The following is an 8,676-nucleotide window of genomic DNA, read 5'->3' on the forward strand; positions in this document are numbered from 1 at the left end:
CCAATTTTCGAATAATAAAATTCCTTAATGAGAAAATTACGGAATAAGAAAATTTCCGAATAATGAAATTCCTTAAGAAGAAAATTCCCGATTAATAAAGTTTACGAATTAGAAAATTCCTGCTTTTTAAATATTAATACAGAATTGGAAAATTCCCAAATAATAAAATTTTGAAACTGTTTATAATATTACCGAATTGGAAAAGACTCGAATAGTGAAATTCCCGAATTTGAATTTTAAAATTTCTCAATCAGAAAATTTTTGAATAATAAAATTTACGAACTAGAAGGTTCCTGTTTTTTTTTTTTTTTTTTTTTTTTTTTTTTTTTTTTTTTTTTTTTTTTTTTTTTTTTTTTTTTTTTTTTTAATAATAATACCGTATTGGAAAATTCCCAATTAATAAAATTGCCGAATGGTAAAATTTCCGAATTATGAAATTCCCTTATAATAAAATTCCCCAATTATAAAATTCCCGAACAGTTTATAATATTACCTAATAATAAATAAGAATTAATATAAATTCTTTTTTAATATTATTTGGCCAATTTCCGAAAAATAAATTTTCCGACTTTATAAAATTCGGAAATTGCAATTTTTTTCGAATAATAAAATTCCTCAATAAGAAAATTACGGAATAAGAAAATTTCCGAATAATGAAATTCCTTGATTACAAAATTTAAGAATAATGAAATTCCTTAATAAGAAAATTCCCAACTATAAAGTTTTCAAATTAGAAAATTCCTGCTTTTATAAATAATATTACACAATTGTAAAATTTCCAAATAATAAAATTTTGCAACAGTTTATAATATTACCGAATTGAAAAAGACTCGAATTGTGAAATTCCCGAATTGGAAAATTGCTGAATAATAAAATTTTCGAATTTTAAAATTCCCGAATAAAAAAATTCCCCAATTATAAAATTCCCGAACAGTTTATAATATTACCTAATAATAAATATGAATTAATAATATCAATTCTTTTATAATATTATTTGGCCAATTTCCGAAAAATAAATTTTCCGACTTTATAAAATTCCGAAATTGCAATTTTTTCCGAATAATGAAATTCCCCAATAAGAAAATTCTGAAACAGTTTATAATATTATCAAATTCGAAAATTGTGAAAAATTCCCGAAAAATAAATTTTCTAACACTACAAAATTTTTAAATTGGTATTTTTTCCCCATAATAAAATTCCCGAATAATAAAATTTACGAATTAGAAAATTCCTGTTTTTAAAATAATATTACCGAATTGGAAAATTCCCAAATAATAAAATTCCGAAACAGTTTATAATATCGAATTGGAAAAGTCTTGAACTTGAAAAAAGTCTGAATAATAAAAGTTGCAAATTTTTGAAATTCCCGAATAAAAAAATTCTCCAATTATAAAATTCGCGAAAAATGAAATTCCCTAATAACAAAATTTACGAATAATGAAATTCCCCAATAATCAAATTTACGAACTAGAAGATTCCGGTTTTTTAAAAAAATAATAATACCGAATTGAAAAATTGCCGAATTGTAAAATTTCCTAATTATAAACTTGCTGAATAATGAAATTCCTCAATTATAAAATTTTCCATTTGTAAAGTTTCCGAATACTGAATTTTCTGAGTGAGGAAATTCCTGAATTGATAAATTATTAAATAATAGAATTCCCGAACAATTAATAATATTACCCAATAACAAATAATAATATAAATATTTTTATAATATTATTTGGATAATTCTCTAAAATTAAAATTTAGGAACAGTTTATAATATTATCGAATTGGAAAAATCTCGAATTGTGAATTTCCCGAATAATTAAATTTCCGAATTAGAAAATTGATGAAAAATAAAATTCCCGAATAAAAAATTACACAATTATAAAATTCGCGAATAATTAAATTTCCGAATAATGAAATTCCTCATTAAAAAAATTCCCGAATAATAAAATTTTTGAATTAAAAAATCCACGTTTTTTAATGATATTACCGAATTGGAACAATAGTGAAATTTCCGAATAATGAAATTTCTCAATAAGAAAAACCTTGAATAATAAAATTTACGAACTAGAAGATTCTTGTTTTTTTTTTTTTTTTTAATAACACCGAATTGGAAAATTCCCAAATAATAAAATTGCCGAATGGTAAAACTTCCGAATTAGAAAATTTCTCAATATTGAAATTTCCCAATTATATAATTCCCGAACAGTTTATAATATTACCTAATAATAAAAAAGAATAAATTATATCAATTCTTTTATAATATTATTTGGTCAATTACCGAAAAATAAATTTTCCGACCTTATAAAATTCCCAAATTGGAATTTTTTCCGAATAATGAAATTCCTCAATAAGAAAATTCCCAAATAATACAATTCTGAAACAGTTTATAATATTATCTAATTCGAAAAGTCTCGAATTGTGAAACTCACGAATAAAAAAATTTTCTAATTACAAATTTCCCGAATAATGAAATTCCCCAATTGGAACATTTCGGAATAAGAGAATGTCCGAATAATGAAATTCCTGAATAAGAAAATTCCCGATTAATAAAATTTACGAATTAGAAAATTCGTGTTCTTTTATATTATTACTGAACTGGTAAATTCCCAAATAATAAAATTCAGGAACAGTTTATAATATTAACGCATAATAGAACTCCCCAATTATAAAATTCCCGAATAATAAAATTCCGAAATTAAAAAATATCCGAATAATGAAATTCCTCAATAAGAAAATTGACTAATGATCAAATTTACGAATTAGAAAATTTCTATTTTTTATAGTATTACCGAATTAGAAAATTCCCAAATATTAAAATTCCGGAACAGTTTATAATATTATCGAATTGGAAAAGTCTCGAACTGTGAAATTCCCCAATGATAAAATTCCCGAATTAGAAAATTGATGAACAATAAAATTTGAGAATTTTAAAATTACCAAATAAAAAAATTTCCCAATTATAAAATTCGCGAATAAATAAATTTCTGAATAATGAAATTCCCTGACAACAAAATTTACGAATAATGAAATTCCCCAATAAAAAATTTGCGAATAATAAAATTTACGAACTAGAAGATTCCTGTGTTTTTTTTTAATAATAACACCGAATTGAAAAATTCCCAAATAATAAAATTTCTGAATTGTACAATTTCCGAATTATAAACTTTCTGAATGATGAAATTCCTCAATTATAAAATTTCCCTTTTATAAAGTTTCCGAATAATGAAATTTCTGAGTGAGAAAATTCCTGAATTTAAAAATTATTAAATAATAGAATTCCTGAATAATAAAATTCCCGAACAATTAATAATATTCCAGAATAATAAATAATAATATAAATATTTTTATAATATTATTTGGACAATTCTCGAAAAATAAAATTTAGGAGCAGTTTATAATATTATCGAATTGGAAAATTTCGAATTGTGAATTTCCCGAATAATTAAATTCCCCAATAAAAAAAATCCCAAATAATAAAATTTTTTAATTAAAAAATTGATGTTTTTTAAATGATATTAACGAATTGGAAAATTCCCATATAATAAAACTTACAAATTGTAAAATTCCCGAATAATAAATTCCCAAGTAACAAAGTATCTGAATACAGAAAATTATGAGTGACAAAAATCCTAAATTGAAAAATTGTTAAGTAATAGAATTCCCGAATGATAAAATTCCCCAATTATAAAATTTTCGAATAGTGAAATTCCCTGAATACAAAATTGACGAACAATTAAATTCCCCAATAAGAAAATTTCCGAATAGAATTGATAATATTACCGAATTGGACAATTCGCAAAATATAAATTTTTCTATCACTACAAAATTCACAAATTGGAATTTTTTCCGAATAATAAAATTCCCAAGTTGAAAAATTTCCGAATATTGAAATTCTTCAATTACCAAATTTCGTAGCAAAATTCCGGAATAGTATATAATATTATCGAATTGGAAAACTCTCTAATTCTGAAACTCCCGAATGATAAAATTCCCGAATTGGAAAATTGCTGAATAATAAAATTCCCGAATAAAGAAAATTCTCTGATTATAAAATTCCTAAATAATTAAATTTCTGAATAATGAAATTCCCCAATTATAAAATTCCCGAATGGTGAAATGGGACGACTGAAAAATCCCGAAAAATAAAATTCCCGACACTGTAAAATTCCCGAATTAGAAAATTCTCGATTAATCAAATTCGCGAATAATAAAATTACCGAAAAATAAAAATCCCGATATGGAAAATTCCCAAATAATAAAACACACGAATTGTAAAATTGCCGAAAAATAAAAATACCGAATTGGAAAATTCCAGAATAATAAAATTCTCGACAGTTTATAATATTACCGAAATGGAAAATTCCCGACAGTTTATAATGTTACCGAATTGGAAAATTCCCGAATAATAAAATTCGCAACAGGAAATTGCCGATTTATAAAATATTCGAATTATAAAATTCCCGAATTTTAGCAATTAGAATTTTTTATAAATATATTTTATTGATTACAAATACAACAATAAGATATTAGTTTAAAAAATTAATTTTAACTTTTAAAGTTTCGAAGCTTATTTTTTGATTTAAAAATAGCAATAATTTTAAATAAAATATTTCTATGTAACGCATGTTTTTTTAATATTCACAGTATTTGAAACAATACAAAAAGCGTTCTCAAAAATAAAAATTAATATATATTTCGAGTCTGTTTAAAAAATGTTAGAAGGTACTTGGAAAATTTAACGAGAATTTTGTTCCAAGCGCACGTTTTCAAAAATAAGGAAGGCGATACAAAAATTTAATTCTACATTGAAAGAAAAAATAATGACTCACATTTTGACGCTTTTTTTTAAATTTTATTTTTGCGAACGCTTTTTGTATTTTTTCAAATACTGTGAACATTAAAAAAACATGCCTTACCTAGAAATATTTTATTTAAAATTATTGCTATTTTAAATTCAAGAAATGAGGTTCGAAATTTTGAATGTTAAAAATAGTTTTTGAAACTAATGTCTCATTGTTGTATTTGTAATCAATAAAATATATTTATAAAAAATTTTAATTGTTAAAATTCGGGAATTTTCCAATTCGGATATTTTATAAAGCGGCAATTTTCTGTCGGGAATTTTATTATTCGGGAATTTTCGAATTCGGTAATATTATAAATTTTCGGGAATTTCAATATTCGGGAATTTTTCAATTCGGTAATATTATAAACTGCCGAAAATTTTATTATTCGGGAATTTTGCAATTCAGGAATTTTATAATTCAGAAATTTTACAATTCGAAAATTTTATTAATCGGGAATTTTCCAATTCAGTATTTTTATTTTGCGGCAATTTTATTATTGGTGAATTTTATTTTTCGGCAATTTTCCAATTCGGTATTTTTTATTTTTCGGTAATTTTATTATTCGTGTATTTTATTATTTGGGAATTTTCCATATCGGTATTTTTATTTTTCGGCAATTTTATTATTCGAGAATTTTACAGTGTCGGGAATTTTATTTTTCGAGAATTTTCAGTCCCAGTGAAATTTCCGAATAATGAAATTCCTCAATAAGAAAATTGTCGAATAATAAAATTTACGAATTTAAAAATTCCTGTTTTTTTATAATATCACCGAATTGGAAGATTCCCAAATAATAAAGCTTCCGAATTATAAAATTCCCGAATTATAAAATTTCTGAATAATATAAATTCCGTAATAATAAAATTCCATAATTATAAAATTCAAGAGTAATAAAGTTTCCTAATAGTTTATAGTATTACCGAATTGCAAAATTCCCGAAAAATAAATTTTCCGACACTAAAAAATTCCCAAATTTGAAATTTTTCCGAATCACAAAATTCCCGAATAATAAAATTCACGATTTGGAAAATTTCTGCCTGTTTCTAATATTATCGAATTGGAAAATTCCCAATTGATAAAATTCCCGAATTAGAAAATTGCTGAATAATAAAATTTTCTAATTGTTAAATTCATGAATAATAAAATTCCCCAATTCTAAAATTGCCGAAGAATAAAATTCCTCAATAATAAAATTCACGAATAATAAAATTCCCGAATAATAATATTTTCGAACTAAAAAAATCCCGAAATGGAAAAATCCCTGAATTTATTACATTTATTACATAATTTGTGTTTTTTTTATTTTAAATTTAAAATAACAATGATTGAAACAAATACATAATATAAATATATTTTAAAAAATGTTCTTATTTTAAATTCAAAGAATATAAGAAATTTCCAAATTTGGCAATATTATAAATTGTTAGAAATTTGAGGTCGACTGAATTACCGATTAATAAAATTTTCAAATTGGAAAACTTTCTAATGATAAAATTCCCAAACAGTTTATAATATGACCGATATTTAGGCATATAAAAAAATTTTCTTATAAATATTATTTTTTTGCTAAAAGTACATTAATGAAACATTTGTATATTTTAATCAATTACTTTTTTATGTGCAAGGTTTCTGAAATTATTGTTTGAATTTGAATTAACAATTGAAGAAATAAATTTCTCAATGCATTTTTTTTCCAATTTTTATTTTAAATAAAAACAATAATTTTATAAACTTCAAACATTGAAAATATTTTTTGTTTAATAAAGATATTTTATTATTGTATTTTTAATCAATAACTAATGCTTATGAAATAAGTGAAACGTTTAAATTCGAGAGTTTGTAATTCCGCATTTTTCTGTCGAAAGTTTTATTTTCAACAAAGCCGATGAATTTTTAACCAAATAGTAGAATCACATTGCAAATAGTTGATCTTTCAAATATATTGTTTACATTTACAGTTAAAAAATGATATTTTGACCAAAATGAAAGAAGACAATTATTTTTCTCTAAAAAACGACGAATTTCTAACAAAAAAGTTGTAGTATCTGAATTTTTAAATTAATAGTTTAATTTTTTAAAAATAGGTCAATTTTCTATTAAGAAGAACAATGTTCTATTAAAAAGGCGAGTTTTCAACAAATGACATGAATTTTTTACCAAATAGTTAAATTTTTAACCATAAAGGGTGAATTTTCAAGCAAGAAAATTCATTTTCTAGAGAAAAACATAAATTTATTTTAAAAAACTTGAATTTGTAACTAAATAGTTTAATTTTTAACACAAAGAAGGTGCATTTTTAACTAGAAAGATTAACTTTCATTTAAAATGGATTAGTTTTCAACAAAATACCTGAATTTTCAATGAAATAGTGTAACTTTTTTTATTAAAAACGAGAATTTCTTAACGAAAAATAGAGTAATTAAATTCTCAGTTGAAAAAAAAATAATTTTTAAGAAAATATTTTAAAATTTTTATAGGAAGGGATACATTTTTAACGAAAATTATGAATCTTCAACTTAAAAAAATGAGTTTTTAATAAGACTGGTTAACTTTTAACCAAGTATCTGAATTTAAAAACAAAAAAATACGAATTTATATCCAAATATATGAATTTTTAATCAAAAAGATTAATTTTCTATAAAAAGACGAATTTTAAAAAAATGACATGACATCTTCACCCAAAATAAGAATAAATTTCCAGCAGAAGTGATTAATTTTCAATAAAATAGGTAAGTTTTCAACCAAATAGTTGAATTTTTAACTGAAAAGACGAAGTTTCAACAATGAGATGAATTTTTGCTTCAAAAAGACGAATTTATAACTAAATATGTGAATTTTCTACCTAAAAAGATTAATTTACTATAAAAAAAGGACAAAATAAATTTGCAGTTAAAAAAAATATACATTTTCAACAAAATTAAAAACGAGTGTCGAGCAGAATAGTTGAATTTTCAACCACAGAGAAGACTTTTCAACTAAAGTGATGAATTAAAATCAATTTTCTACCAAGAAGATTAATTTTCTACAAACAAAGACGGAATATAAACAAAATAGATAAATTTGAATAGAAATCAATCCGAATCAATCCACATCAAATATTCAATCTGCATGAATCTGAATTAGGGATGTTCGATTCTGATTCGATTCTGCAAAAAATCGATTCTCTTGAAAAAAAGTCGATTTTTTCCACCCGATTCTTCGCTATTCGATTTTTAAGTGAATCGATTCTTTACCCTAAGAATCGAAGAGTCGATTTTTTTTCAAAAATTACAATTTAGGTATTTTTTTCCTAACAGCCCGCACTGCCTGTATCTTTGTGATATCTATGTTCTATAGTTGCATTTGTAGCATTGTGTACAATCTGAAGACGGCTTCACATCTAAAAGATTTCTCACAGCTCCTAAGACTAAGAGTCCAAGTCAGATTGTCACTCCACGTGGGCTTCCGCGCGTAAAACGAAAAGCAGAGAACGAACAGCCAATTACGGAACACCGATAAGATGAAAGGAAACCCAAAGGTTTTCTGTAATTGGCTGATCATTTTCTGCCTTGTGACAAAGAAATAAAGCCACAAACAAAGCAGAAGACAAACTACAGAGCACTACCTTAAGGGGGGAGCCTGCTTTGGAGGCTTCAAAAAATCGATTTTTTTTTCCATAAATGTCTTCCTAAACTATCCAAGAATGTGACAGAAAATTTTAGAAGCATCCTCGAAATATTTTTGGAGTTACAAGAGGAATAGTGAGTAAGCGTCGAGCAGGTATACGATCGGCCGGGTCGCTAGGAGCGCGCGCAGAGTCGGCTTGAGCCAAGCTATACTAGCATTTGAGTTCAGT

This window comes from Belonocnema kinseyi, chromosome 8, assembly GCF_010883055.1.
Source record: "Belonocnema kinseyi isolate 2016_QV_RU_SX_M_011 chromosome 8, B_treatae_v1, whole genome shotgun sequence".
Taxonomy (NCBI): Eukaryota; Metazoa; Arthropoda; class Insecta; order Hymenoptera; family Cynipidae; genus Belonocnema; species Belonocnema kinseyi.